Here is a 16,554-nt window from a genome sequence, read left to right on the forward strand (position 1 = left end):
GGAGGGTGGCACGGAGTACCACCTGGGCCTGCTGATGCGACAGCTGACGCAGGAGTGTTCCGTGCAGGTTCTACCATGATCCGTCGCGGCTCTTGTAGTTCATCGGCCAAGTGAGATATGGCAGAATCCTGACTTGCAATTGCGTCGGCGACGGGCTGAGGCAGAGGAGGCGGTCGGGGTGGCGTGAGCGGCTCGCAGGTAACGTTGACCAGCTCAGGCACGGGTTGCGAGGCCGCACCTGCAGGTGAGCTTCCGCGGTGGTCGGGAGGAACCGTCTCTCTGACCGACGCCTGGTAGCGGTGCCAGGCCGGGGGAAGAGAGGGGGTCCTGAGTTGGATCCCGTGAATGGAGATCGGCGTAGCGCTCTGGCGCTGGCACTAGGGCAGAGTCAGGCGCTATCAGAGGTTTCTTGGGCTCGTCGGTCAGGACGGACGAAGCTTGGCCCTGCTCGGGGCATGCAAGTGGCACCGGCAGGAATTTGGCATCTCCTGAGGGGAGATTTGATTGGGGCCCTGGCACTGGCACTGAGGCAGGGCCGGGCACTGGAATGGGATCGGGAACCGATCGAGGGGGCCACTGTACATTGTACTCAGGTGGCACTGGTGGGGACTGCACGTCCTCCTGGTACCCAGGGGCGCCAGACTTGACTGAGGGAGAAGCGGGGAGGATTACTCGCGCCCAGCGGAATGATTCGGGAATGGGGACCCCTAGATTGTCGTGATTTCAGTGGGGACTGAAAGTCCTGTCCCAGGATGACGTCATAGCCTCCAGGGAGATGGCTTGCTACTGCAAGATTGCAAATTTTGGATTGGTGAGGTCTTGTGACTCTCAATTGGACCGTAGGGAGTATCATTTTAAATTGATTTATTCCCTCGATCGTGACGAGTTTTCGTCTATTGACGATAGCTCCGTAGGGGGAACTCTGTCCCTTCGGATGAGGAGATTTGTGCGCCCGAGTCCTCGAATGCAGTGACTCGGCGCGCGGGCTGGCTACCTCGTGGAGGGGCCACGTATACAGGCCCTTCGGCGGGAGGGCCTAATGATGTGGGATCTGTGACGGCCAAGGCGACGGTGGGAGTATTTGACTTTATTATTGCGTGGGCATTTCGCCCATGCGGGAAATGGCCATAGACCTTGCACGCCGTGCAAAAAGGTCTGGCTAAAGTCTTTCCGCTGCCCTGTGGAGGGCGCAGGCGGAGTTATTTGTCGGTTTTCCGGGAGAGAGAGGAGCCGGTTTCTTGTTCCGGCACTGTTCGGAGGAATGCCCCGTTTTCTTGCAATAATGGCAAGTTAGGGGCTTGCCAGTTCCAGCCTTAGGGGGAATTTGTTCCTCCGAGGAGGGGCGGGGATTTATTTTCCGCCCATGGATCCTTCTTGAGGGTGGTGGGTTTCCCACATATCTGCTATTCGGCAACACTCGGTGAGTGTTGCTGGGGCTTTTTCACTATATGTGTGGCGAGGGCAGGAGGGGCGTTGCGCAGGAAATGCTCGAATTTAAACCGCTCGAGTACCTCGGCGGTGTTAGTGGCGCCTTCGAATCGAGCCATTTTGTCAACGCCCGCTCGAATGGTACGCCCAATCGGACCAAGTCTGGCCTGCTTCTCTGGGCTGCTCTCTCCAACGTCTCTCCACCGCTCGGGGGTAATCTCGTACGCCTTCGTAACTGCTTGGCGTGTCTTCCCAGTTTCCCGATCGTCTGCGGGAAGGGCGTGGTAGGCAACGAGGGCCTTTCCGCCCAGGAATTTAGTGAGAACAAGGGAGAGTTCCGCGGGGAGAGATCGCAGCACTCCAGGACTCGTTCGGCCCTTTCAAGCCATACTTCAGGCTCGGACTCCGTCCATTTTGGCATGAACGAGTGAGCTTGGCTGAGGGCACTCATTCCCGCGGCAGGGGCGGGGGTGGCGTGCTGTCGTTCTAGCACCTGGAGCTCATGGGGCTCTCTTTCTCTCTCTCTCTCTCTCACGTTCTCTCCTCTCTGCACGTTCTTTATCCTCTCCTGTTGTTCTTGGGCAATTCGTTTCCTCTCTCGTTGTTCTTGCACGTTCCCTCTCTCTCTCTGCTTTTTTCTTCTCTGCTCTTGAGCAATTCTTTCCCTTCTCTCTCTCTCGTTGCTTCTTGGGGCAATTCTTGCCCTCTCTCTCTCCTCACGTTCTCTCTCCTCTCTTCACGTTCTCTTGCTCTCTCAGCCTTGGCATCGTCCACTCGCTCTTGAACCCATGCTCTCAGATCTTGCCCGATAGTCCATGTCCTTCCCAGCGGACATGTAGAATTTGAAATCCTCGTTTTGTTGGGCTCTGGTATTAGCCATCTTGGAATAATGGGTATAGGATATGTCTGAAAAGACTCTTTGTTAAAATTGGATGTGTCTTGAAAAGACGTGGTTGTTCTTGGCGAACGAGTTTTAATATGCGTCTCGGAAGATTGGTTGGATTTTGTCACGCTCGGACTTGGCCGGCTGTAGCGTGAAGTTAAGGAGTTGTTCTAACGAACTAGAATGATCAGTCCGTAAGGGCTTAGATGTGTGAACTACACTGTATAATGTCTCAAAAGGACTTAATTTTGGGTTCCCATGCAGAATGAGAAATTCTCGCCACGTGCGACGTAGAAATTTTTGTATGAGTCTCTGAGGACTGGGGTTTGGAGAAATTCTCGCCACGTGCGACGTAGAATTTTAGGAGTCTCTGAGGACTGGAATTTGGAGAAATTCTCGCCACGTCATTTACGTAGAATTTTAGGAGTCTCTGAGGACTGGAATTTGGAGAAATTCTCATACAATGCGACGTAGAATTTTAGGAGTCTCTGAGGACTGGAATTTGGAGAAATTCTCGCCACGTGCGACGTAGAATTTTAGGAGTCTCTGAGGACTGGAATTTGGAGAAATTCTCGCCACGTGCGACGTAGAATTTTAGGGTCTCTGAGGACTGGAATTTGGAGAAATTCTCGCCACGTGCGACGTAGAATTTTAGGAGTCTCTGAGGACTGGAATTTGGAGAAATTCTCGCCACGTGCGACGTAGAATTTTAGGAGTCTCTAAGGACTGGAATTTGGAGAAATTCTCGCCACGTGCGACGTAGAATTTTAGGAGTCTCTGAGGACTGGAATTTGGAGAAATTCTCGCCACGTGCGACGTAGAATTTTAGGAGTCACTTAGGACTTGGAATTACGATTCGTCCCTTAGGACTTAGAAATTACTAACGGGAAACCCAAAGAGAAATGAATGGGGAAAAAAAAATGCTACACACGCGGGCATGGGCGGGGTGGGGGTGCAGGTCGTTTGGCCAACACCGGAGGTATTTTTAGATTCTGGGTGAATGAACCCGTATATTTATATACCGTCTAGGATTCCGGGGAATTTCCCAGTCGTCTGAGAGGATAACAGTACAACGGCCTAGTAATTTTCCCTATAAGCGGAGTTTAAATTTCGCTTTCCTAACACCTACTCGAATTCTAACTACACTGAGAGAATTTTCAGCAATGCCAGCTGACTTCGTCGTCGTGTCCCACGTGGGAATTTTATTCGCGCCTAAATAACAGTTCGCTAATTCAAATGCGAAGTAAAAGTTATCACAGAGGAATTTCTTTCGCACTATTCCTCGAAGCAAGGATATGGCAAAGATTTTAACACAGGAATTTTCGCACTATTCCTCGAAGCAAAAGATATGGCAAAGATTTTAACACAGAGGAATTTCGCACTATTCCTCGAAGCAAAGGATGGTTAGCACTGGTTATTTCCTAACTACCTATCCTGAAAGGCATGCATTAACAGAATCTAATACGGCGGTTCTTTTCTCTCAGTGATTACATGCGTCCCTATTTCTAATTCCTAGGAACAGTCACGATTGTAAAAAGGTTTTGCTAAGATTAACACATTACTTACGTGGAATTTTCTGGATCTGTGTGCTGGTTTTACACAAAAGGTTCGTAATTGTCTCGTACCCAGCTTAGCTTTGCTAATAGCTGATCTGGCAAGTTGCAAATGCAATAAAGCAACACTAGGGGAACTGCAACTGCAAAACGAGATCTATGGCCAGGTCGCCATTTTTACGTTTTTCCGTGGTTTTAGTTTGAAATATACTCTGTGAGACAGGTAGCAACAATTTAAGTTAATTTAGCCTTGTGATTCTGACTTCGTGGGTGCAGGAAAACGTAAAAAAAAGAGGAAAACAAAGGAGAATTTCATATGAGCTTAGGGCTCTTGTTACTGAGGGAAATATTACGTAAAACACGTGGGCACATTTAAAGTAGTGTATTTACATAAATGACATTAGTACGGGAAAGAGGAACTCAAGTAGATTGAATGAAACTGGGAATTCCAGCCACAGTCGAGAAGCTTCCACGATAGGATCCTCTGAAATGAGAGATATGCACATTATACGCCAGTAATGAAAATAGACAAAAGAATAATGAATTCGAAGCTGCACTGAGGGTGCCAAAGGAGTAATAAAGAATTAATACTGCCGATGCAAGAGGCGCACGGACATTAGACAAGGGAGATTTCTGGCTTTCTCTTTAAGAAAATATTACGAGACAAAAGCGTGACTGAAATGGGGCTCTTCCAGGGCACTTTACCTTAGCAGATTTTCCGAGGGCGTAGAAGGCGGTCCGTGGATGACTTGCGATTTCCGAGGACGAGTTTCTTCCACGTGGTGAGATGCAAGGGCTTCCGTAAAGCGGCAAGGCGATGGGGACTCCTCGAAACTCCAAGCAATGGCGTGTGGGCTCGAGGAATACGGTCGAGGGGCACGAGGAGAAGTATACTTTGGAAAGGGCCACGTGGTGGGGATGCAAGGGCATCGATGGGGCCAGGTGTTGAGGACGTCTTCACAAGTTCACTCCATATCTTCCAGCCAGCGTGTGTGTCGAGACCTCTGGGCTTTTTGCCTTTATCCCCTCCTATGGGGCAGGGGGCGTCCATCACAGATGCTTTGACTCATTGCACCTGCTGCCCGCAGGGGAGGTTTTGGCCTGTAGGAGAAACGCCCAAGCCAGATTACTTTTGCCTCGAAGGAAAGATCTTTATCAAAAATGGGAGCGCCTTTAATCTTTTAAACCCTTGTTTTTTTAAGTCGATAGACAGATGGTCTATCGATCGGCCGGCTGGCAGTAAATGAAACACAACAACAACAAAACAGGGGGGGGGGAGGCAATTTGCTAGCGAATTCTTGCTAATCATAATAATATATATATATATATATATATATATATATATATATATATATATATATATATATATATATATATATATATATATATATATATATATATACATATATATATATATATTATATATACATATATATATATATATATATATATATATATATATATATATATATATATATATATATATATATATATATATATATATATATATATATATATATATATATATATATATATATATATATATATATATATATATATATATATATATATATATGTGTAATGTGTGTGTGTTATATATACATATATATATATATATATATATATATATATATATATATATATATATATATATATATATATATATACATATACATATATATACAGTATATATATATATGCATGTATATAATATACAATATACATACACTGTATATATATGTGTGTGTGTCTGTCTTTGTTGGTGTGCCGTTGCATCGGTATTCATGTACCTGCTTCCCTACAGCTTCTTCAGTTGAGCAAACATTCCATAAAACATAAAAACTGATAATGAGACCTTCCTGTGAATGTAGCTTCTGGTAGTTTTCATTCATTTAACATGAATTCTGCTTTTCATAATTGGCTCAGTATCTGGGACCTTAAACATAGGCGCTAACACAATCGCAAAAGCAGAAATCCGAGTAATAATAATTCTAGAACGTATAAACATGTGTCGAGTGACAGCCATTAAAAATGAACAGGGTGGATTTGGCAGGATGTCTATAGCTTCCATGAATTTTTTGTCTCATTTTTCGTTATACGTAAAGAAAGAATTTAAAACTGGGGAGGGTTATAGCCATCTTGATTTTTTCCCTTTTCATTGGGATAGTTCATTGTGTAGCATTCATGAATCAAAAGTAACTGGTTATCTAAAATTAAATGAGAAGTTTCTGCGTTATAAATTAGACAGTAATGAACAAATAAAAAACATTTCATGAAAGATCAACCAACTCAGAATCGACGATATTGTGAACGCTGTACGATAAATGTCGGGTTGTAAATGTATTTGATATTATTATACAAACGACAAGAGTTTGGGAATCTTGTAAATATTACGCTCCTTAAATCTTCCGCGATCACAGTATACATAAAACCTGCACTTAATATAAAGCAAGAGAAAATAGATCTTAGCGGAAAGGAATGTTTAAATATTACAGTCAATCTGAGGAAGTATAAAGTTAGTGGAACGTGCATACTGTAAGTTAGAATAAGCGAAATTACGCTCCTGGCTGGTTTGTCACTGCCTCTCAAGTAGATTTACGGAAGCGAGTCCTGATTTACGGTTATTTGAAGAACTTATGCTCTCTCTCTCTCTCTCTCTCTCTCTCTCTCTCTCTCTCTCTCTCTCTCTCTCTCAAGAACAACCCAGTATCTTATATTAACTGGACCACTCAGATGAAGGCAGGGTAAACGTAGCATCGTGCATATCACTTAAAACTTAGCAGTATTCCCATAAAATCTGGCAAACCATGGTAAAAATAAAAAAATTTGCTAACAGGTAATATTTTTTACTGAAGAAAGGTGAACTGGTAGTTAGGAATAAAGAATAACAATAACCTTTACACTCAATAGCAAGTACACCTCTTCCACAGCCAGTGGGCAACCAGATAATTTCGCCATACAAAAGAAAATAATTAAATAAACAATAAATATTTCGAAGAGGCTAAATTGCACAATCTACTGAGATGTTCACCAAACGCTAAGTATCTAGAAGAACTGCGCCCGGTCAAGTAACAATCGTTCAGGCGGTCTACTGACACGGTATCTCGCCTCACGCGTGTCTAAACAAATATACCACCTACAGACCCACGAAAGTGGCAAAACAAGCTTAGTAGCATGTGGATTGCTGTAGGTAACGGTGTGCAATAGTGTGCGGCGCGTACATGGTACAAACGTTATTGACTGATGGTGTGATAATGAGAAAATGTTCACTAAATGTTTTTCAGCCGTACGTCATGAGCTCATCGACTGATTGGAATTATATGGAAAAGTAAACGGGTAACCATACACAGAAGAACGAGTTTCAGAAAATGCTACTGGAGTTGAGGAAGGATTCACAGCAAAAAGCTCAGAATGACCGTCCGGATAACCTCGAAGGAAGATCTGTACTTATGAAACTCTATCGGGCCTCTCCATTAGATAATGTGAGTTTCTAGAACGGCTTAACAAGCTTTATTCGCCCGACCGGCCATTTATTCAGACGTCATTTATTAAGATTACGACAGCCAGTGAGTTCGTACATCTGGCTTTTAGTCAAATGAAATCCTCAACCAACGCGAAGTCATTAAAGACCAGAAGTTATATAATAAAAACTGATGTGATTTTATGCTAAGCAGATTAGACAAAACACTTCGTTGAAATTTTTTTGATAATGATCATTAACCAACCTACAATTCATATCAGAAGGTGGAATCATAATGAAAGTTTTCATACATGTTACCTAAGGCTTTCTGTTAACACTCAAGGCTTTGGGCTATTGTGTGGCCCGACTCATTGGTAAGAAAAAAAGTTTTCTTTGTAACCTATATATATATATATATTATATATATATATATATATATATATATATATATATATATATATATATATATATATATATATATATATATATATATATATATATATATATATATATATATATGTGTGTGTGTGTGTGTGTGTGTGTGTGTGTGTGTGTGTGAATATCGACATTCCGAACTAGAATAGTGATTTGTTTAGTATATGTGATTCACGCTTTCTAATTTGAGGAGGCGTTAAAATGTTCATTGTGTTTAAAGTATATAGAAATAGTTGATATATTATATATATATATATATATATGATATGATATATATATATATATATATAATATATATAAACTAAATTTGATTTTAAAGTGAACTGAGCTAAAGTTTGTGATGATGAGATATGACCTGTTTATGAAGTAGGCCCAAATATGATCCGAGTTTATGAACTGGGCCTAATATGATCAGAGTTTGTGAGTTGGTCCAAATATGATCAGAGTTTGTGAAGTAGGTTTAATACGATTAGTTTCTGAATTGGACCTAATATGATCAGACTTGTATTCGCTCATGAAACTTTTCGTAACGAGAATGCTGTCAGAGCACTAAAGTACAAAAGGATTTGCACGTATATTTGTTATGCCATGCGATGCAAACAGGGATGTTGTGCGTTTTGGGCTGGAGTGTTACGTGCTGTTCAGGAGTGATAGCGCTGCCTGGCATAAGGACAGCTCAGTTCACGAAAGGAGTGGAATGGGAGATTAAAATATGAGAAGAATTCAAAAAGCATGGACCCAGACGCACGCGGCGAGGGGGATGATGTAAAGAATTTTAGGAAAAACTAAATTTTTGATGGCATGCTTAGAGGGGACGTGTGTGAAGAGTTCGTGTCTGGCGCAAAATATGTTGATGAGAGAGAGAGAGAGAGAGAGAGAGAGAGAGAGAGAGAGAGAGAGAGAGAGAGAAGATTGCAAGTCCTTGATGGCTAATATCCTGGAAAATACTGCATATCAGAGAATAACTATATCGTCCTGTTATGTACACATTCAAGTAACAATTCAACAGACCAAAACGGACTGCGTATGAGGGGGTAATTAAAAAAAAAAATTAACATTTTTCTGTGTGCTACACGTTACTATGTCTGCTAATAATCCATGAAAATTAGTTCACATAGCTGTGATTATTCTATACTGCCTTTTTCTTTTTTCTTCTTCTTGGTAGTAATAATAGTAGTAGTGGTATGAGTGAAACAATATTCAGCATTTTACTGATCTGTTCCTCTTAACATTCTTGCTATATTATATTAACAAATGATTAAGGGCACCTAAATTAAAGCCATAATAGGAACATTACCACAAATGCCAAGGGGAGTTGCATTATTACATACACTATGGCTTACCTAAACGGATTGGGAAATTCAAGCACTAAGCATACTCTGTTCCGAATTAACCCGAAGGATTTCCAATTGAATGCGGCGCTGTCTTGGGAAAAGGTGCGGTACTCGACCTATTTTTATAGTTCCTATGCGTAATTAGGAATAGGTGGGATACTAGTTGTTTCTGGGGAGCGAAACACCAAGGGAAGGAGTTGAATCCATTTCACTGTTTAATCTGCAGAATGAGATTCGGTACAATTTTTCTCAAGTCAACTTTCTTGTTAATTCGTTAAGTATCTGTTTCTTTTGGGGGGAGGGGGACCTTTATTTTAAGCAACTGTAAGGTGTATCCTTTCTTGTAGTAGTACTTAAGTGACTGTCTTCATGGTGGGAATTTTATAAAGGGTCTATCTTAAAGGCAAGGAAAGAACGGCAATAGGTACGAAATGCATCAGGCAGGCCAAGCGCGTTACACTTCTGTTGCATGTACAGGGTGTTTCGAAATTAGACGGCCCCCCTGTACAGCATAAACTAAAATTGATATGGACAAAAACAAAAGTAATTCAGAACAGGTATTAATTTAAGTTTCTCTCTGAGTATTTAATATTTTGTGTCTCTTCCTCTGCCTGTACCACAGCCTGCATTCTTGAGGGGTATGATTTCAGCAAATCACAAAAAGTCAACCCCATCACCTCTTTATTACCTTCTTCAGGTCGTCGAGGCTTGGTATACCATCATAGTTCACTGTGCGCGCCTCAACACGATCCTTTAAGTTACTACCAATGTTTTCACACACACATTAAGGTCAGGGAGCTACCTGAAAATTCACTTGACGAGAAGAAATCGATACCACTGTTTCAAAGCAGCTCCTGTGTCTGAAGAGCCTTTTACATGGTGCCTTATCATACAAAATGTGACTTCTTCAACAGATAACACATTTTCAGGATCTTTGAGGAAAGGAAATACTCCACCAGTAAGCACAGTTTCTCTGAAGTATATATTCCATGACTGTCCTTTTCCTTTGATGATCCACATTAAGCGTTTGGCTGTGAAACAGAGAAAAATTCCCAAACGTTCAGGAAATTTCACAACTTTTTCATTACTTGTCTTCACAAATACCGCGTAATTATAATGGCTCATGCCTATATGTGTCTGTAATTTTCGAAAGAATAGTTTTGAATGTAAAAGTTTGACAATAAAATATGTATATATATATATATATATATATATATATATATATATATATATATATATATATATGTATATATATATATATATATATATATATATATATATATATATATATATATATATATATATATATATATATATATATATATATATATATATATATATATATATATATATATATATATATATATATATATATATATATATATATATATATATATATATATATATATATATATATATATATATATATATATATATATATATATTTATATATATATATATATATATATATATATATATATATATATATATATATATATATATATATATATATATATATATATATATATACTGTATATACTGTATATATATTTATACATCACTTACAACTTTTTCATTACTTGTCTTCTAAATACCTCATAATTATAAAGGCTCATGCCTATATGTGTCTGTATATTTTCGAAAGAATAGTTTGAAAATTTTATATTTTTTTTTTTTTGCTGAAATGGGGTATGGATACTTTTTCTCAATTATTGACTGAATGAATTATGGAATGTGAAACCGCGTTTGAATTACATAGGATTCCATTACCCTACAATCTCTCTCTCTCTCTCTCTCTCTCTCTCTCTCTCTCTTCTTAAACAGGATTTATATATTTCTGTCTTCAGCCTTTCTGAAGGTTGATTGATCCCTTTCCCCTTGTCCGGAGAATGGAACGTTTGTTAGTCATTTTATTAAACGTTCCTGTGACTCTGACAGGAATGTTTCATCACGCGCCTTTGCTTTCGACTCTGTCCTTTTAGAGACTTACTGTTAGTAATTCCGTTTTGTCTTTTCGTTTGAAACCTTTCTTGACTTTTTCATCAGGTTCTCTGAATATCGTATAAGTTATTTCTATTACACACACACACAAAGCTACACACACACACACACATCACATCACACAATATATATATATATATATATATATATATATATATATATATATATATATATATATATATATATATATATATGTATATATATGTGTATATATATATATATATATATATATATATATATATATATATATATATATATATATATATATATATATATATATATATATATATATATATATATATATATATATATATATATATATATATATATATATATATATATATATATATATATATATATATATATATATATATATATATATATATATATAATGTATATGGCAATATGTGTGTGAACAGGGTGTATGTATAACATGTATGTATAGGAAGAAAGAAAAAGGGGCTTAGTTTATGGGAAGAAAGAAAGGCAGCAGAAGATGGTTGTAAGAAATGTTTCCAAATCTCCACTACTAGTGATGCTATTGCTTGTGGTAAAAACAGAGATAACAATAAACTTTATTGCAATAACTTATTGTGGATTTTATTAAGTCTACATATGTACATATTCCCTTTATTGGTATAAGGTAACTTTCTTTTCATATGGAAGTTCAAAGCTTTCACAAATTTATATATAAGATCCCACTCTCATCATGTTTCCCTTTTCCCGATTTAATTACCTGTCGAGCCGTAACAGAAAAAGATTTCTTTTGAAAGAAATGGAAACGTCACATATTTTATGCAAATAGCCTTGCATCCCCTATGAATATAAAGCACTTTGAATAGAAGTATATTGTTGAAATGGAAATTAGGCCTAGAACTTTTGTGCCCCATATTTCAAGGTCTTTAATCCCCGTTCCATTCGCTTAAAAGTTTTAATCTTGGAAGTATCTCCAATACTGTATCAAAATATGTTGTCAGCAGTAATGGAAGAATTTTTTGCTTTTGTTTACGTAACTTACGAGGAGTAGCTAAAACTTTTATATAGTTGCTTACTCCAAATAGATTATGGCTTCTGATTAGCTCGTTTATATGACCTATTGTTTCTGTTTATTAAGTGGTTACGCAAAACACCGTAAGTGGAATCTTAAGAATATTTTACCAATACTGGAGACGAGTGATTAGATTTTGGTGTAGATGTGTTTGTAGCTTTTAAGGTTCAATGACTTTTATACATTGGATTGCTCAACCTTGCTTCCAAGGGTATACGAACCGAAATTCACTACACGATTAACGGAGATTTTGGTAACCAAACTTCATCATTACTTATGCGGATAAAGCCTGATTGGAAATTGTTGCCTATACACTCGTAGAATTTCATTTGGATCGCGACGACTAAATGTTTGTGGTATGAAAATAATGTGCTCTTAGGGTTTGACGTTGCCGGTTGTGTGACATGCTAGTGTTTTTTTTTTTTTTTTTTTTTTACTTTACAAAGATGTCGTCATAAAATCCAGCATCATATGCACGCATATATGATAAACCTAGATTCTCTCTCTCTCTCTCTCTCTCTCTCTCTCTCTCTCTATATATATATCTCTATATATATATATATATATATATATATATATATATATATATATATATATATATATATATATATATATATATATATATATATATATATATATATATATATTACCTTATAACAATCGAGCCAATGTTGCGATAATCTACGCCAGCATGTGTCTGGCACGCAAATCCGAACATTTTAAGGACTTGAAAAAAAACAGACGTTACTTAATCGTCATGAATCAAACTCGATATAAGTTTTACTAAAAACATGTAGTGATGAACTCACATTGCGATTTGATATCCATGAGAGAGAGAGAGAGAGAGAGAGAGAGAGAGAGAGAGAGAGAGAGAGAGAGAGAGCTTAACAATCCATTCATCAACGTTGCGAAGGAGCTCAGCGATAGATTTATTTCGTTTACATAATTTGCTTTGGGTAGAATGTGCTGTGCACCCAGTTTCCAAAGCTTGGCCCTGAGAAAACTACCATCTCCGTGATAGCTCCAACCTGACAATCCGCCCTTGGGCTATCCACATGCAAATGGCAACGTCATTTGCTGTGCCAATAAGGGATACAATTTTCGTCGAGAGCTATTACCGGGCTCCAAGAATCGAGTAGGGTGGAGCTAGGTGGGGGGATGATTTGTGATGGCAGCTGGGAGGAGAGGGAACCGGTATTAGGAGAAAATGTGTTTGTGAGCGAAAAAATGAGTTTGATAATTAAGAGATATGCTGTCATTAGAGTGGCATCATTGAATGAAAAATAAAGAAAATTCAGTCCAGAAAAAGATTTTTTTTAAGGTGGAGGGACCTTAGAACACAGTAAAAAAGGAGAGTAGTTTATTTATAGATATTTCATTCATTATTATTATATAATCAAAACAACTTGATATGAAGACTTCAAGATGTTATCATAGATAATAATCAACTTGAAACGAGATTAATTAGGGAAATAACTGATGACCACCATAGAATGATCCAAAGGGTATATTAATTAGAATTGCTTTCAAATATTCAGAGTGTATGAAGTTCATCAAAAATTTCGAATAACGTGTATCCGGTGGAAATAAATAAATCCCAGATCTGTTGGGCTAGGATTTCATGAAATGACATAAAAAACTTTTATTAGAGTCACTCTGTTTCCATGTAAAAGCTAAGAGGTAACAGTTGTCATCTGTTAGTTCTTGCTCAGAATATTCAAATGAGTGATGGGAATGATGCCAGTGTCATTTTGAAATTAGCTCCAGGGGTAAGCGACTTGTAGAGCATTTTATATATTTTGCAGTGCTTAAAATTGTTTTTCTTACATCTTTAACCTTTCCATGAGGTGGCGTTAATGCTTTCGACAAGTATGACTGTCGATATTGTAATAATCTAATTCAGATAATTTTTATTAAGTCATTCACATACATTTGTTGGCATTTTTGTAATGATATGATATACGATTTATCACTACTTCGAGTAGCCTTGTTTAATATTTGGACGCTACATTCCGAGGAAGGTCTTAGTCTCGGTAAAGATCTTTCTGAATTTCGCATGCCACCTGTTTGATAGCCTAAACAGCTTAGTGAATAGATCCTCACACGAACGCCCACGGGTTCAAGGCTTATTCTGAAAGAAAATGACGGTCTTTGAGTCTCGCCAAAAAAAGTAAACAATGCGCCGAAGTTTCTTCGGCGCAATCGAGGTTTCTGTACAGCGTATAATGCTGTATGAAACTCTCAGCCACGGCCCATGGTACTCTTAGCCGAGGCCCATGAAACTTTAAGCCACGACCCGGTGGTGGCCTGTTTTGTTGGCACCTATAGCGGTTCCAGTCGCACGATCATGGCTGACTTGAACCTTAAATAAAATAAAAATTACTGAGGCTAGAGGGCTGCAAGTTGGTATGTTTGGTGATTGGAGGGTGGATGACCAACATAGCAATTTGCAGCTCTCTAGCCTCAGTAGTTTTAAGATCTGAGGACGGACAGAAAAAGTGCGGACGGACAGACAAATAGCCATCTCAGTTTTCTCTTACAGAAAACTAAACATAGAAAAAAAATTGTTCGTTTCAAGATAGATTTATAAAGAAATTGGCACAAGTTTGAGTCTTTGGCTGATTACGATTTAGTAGACTGAAGAATAAGATATTTATAGCTTCTTCCGTGTGTTATCATATTATAATACTTTTTCTTGAAGTATTGATATCATGGGGGAGATGTGCAATTTTGATTATAAACAAACGATTTTTAAAGGAAAAATTGCTAAGATAAAAGAAGCCCACTTATCTTTTGTTCACATTCACCAAAAATAAAAAAAATTTTCCTACCCTAACCTGTGCAAAACAAATGGTAAATAACATTAGTATGTGCTGTCTTCAAGACGCTGTTATTTAATAGATTCGTTTTCCTGTCATTTCATTGGATTTAAGAATGATTTCCCTTAATTTAAGTGCAGTCTTTAATCAAATTCATGGTCTTTCATCAAGCTCTTTAAGTAAATTCCTCTTTCAATTTATGTACACAGTCAAAAGCAAAATGTAATTTAGTAATAAAGTTTTAGTAATAAAGTTACATACAGTATATCTATTTCAGGAATGTGACAACCTACCCATTTATGAACTTCAAGAACAACTCAGGCTTCAGTCCCAAAAGGTAAGTTGAAGTGATTACTTCTAAGTGTATTTCAGGCTTTGTTATTATGTAAATATTTCTCAAAGATATCTGTTACTGCAACATTTGCAATACATATATAAACGTATATAGTCCCTTTATGTATCAAATATTTTGTAGTTTGCAATATATATATATATATATATATATATATATATATATATATATATATATATATATATATATATATATATATATATATATATATATATATATATATATATATATTATATATATATATATATATATATATATATATATATATATATATATATATATATATATATATATATATATATATATATATATATATATATATATATATATATATATATATATATATATATATATATATATATATATATATATATATATATATATATATATATATATATATATATATATATATATATATATATATATATATATATATATATATATATATATATATATATATATATATATATATATATATATATATATATATATATATATATATATATATATATATATATATATATATATATATATATATATATATATATATAAATATATATATATATATATATATATATATATATATATATATATATATATATATATATATATATATATATATATATATATATATATATATATATATATATATATATATATATATATATATATATATATATATATATATATATATATATATATATATATATATATATATATATATATATATATATATATATATATATATATATATATATTATACGGAACGAAGGTAAAGTAATTAAAGCTTCATGGCGGTGCATAACGTTCATAAGCTTGGAACTTACTATCTCGATCCTATATCGCCGGTTTTTTTACATTTCGGGTGCGCTTACGGCTCGAGTAAAGTAGCAATTTGCTCCAGGAAGTCTAGACGTTCATATCCACTCTTGCTTCCGTTCATGTTAGTTTTTCTATTTTAATCTTAATCGAAACATAGAGAAAGTGAGTGGTGATGATAAAGTCTCTCTCTCTCTCTCTCTCTCTCTCTCTCTCTCTCTCTCTCTCTCTCTCTCTCTCTCTCTCTCTTATAATTTGATGAAATATTCTATATGGGCTTATCAGTTGCACATTAAAACTATGGGTTTCTATTGAAAATATTGGTATTTAATGAGAACAGATATTAATTTATTATTAATTTTTTCCATTATTATTATTATTATTATTATTATTATTATTATTATTATTATTATTATTATTAT

This window comes from Macrobrachium rosenbergii, chromosome 8, assembly GCF_040412425.1.
Source record: "Macrobrachium rosenbergii isolate ZJJX-2024 chromosome 8, ASM4041242v1, whole genome shotgun sequence".
Classification (NCBI taxonomy): domain Eukaryota; kingdom Metazoa; phylum Arthropoda; class Malacostraca; order Decapoda; family Palaemonidae; genus Macrobrachium; species Macrobrachium rosenbergii.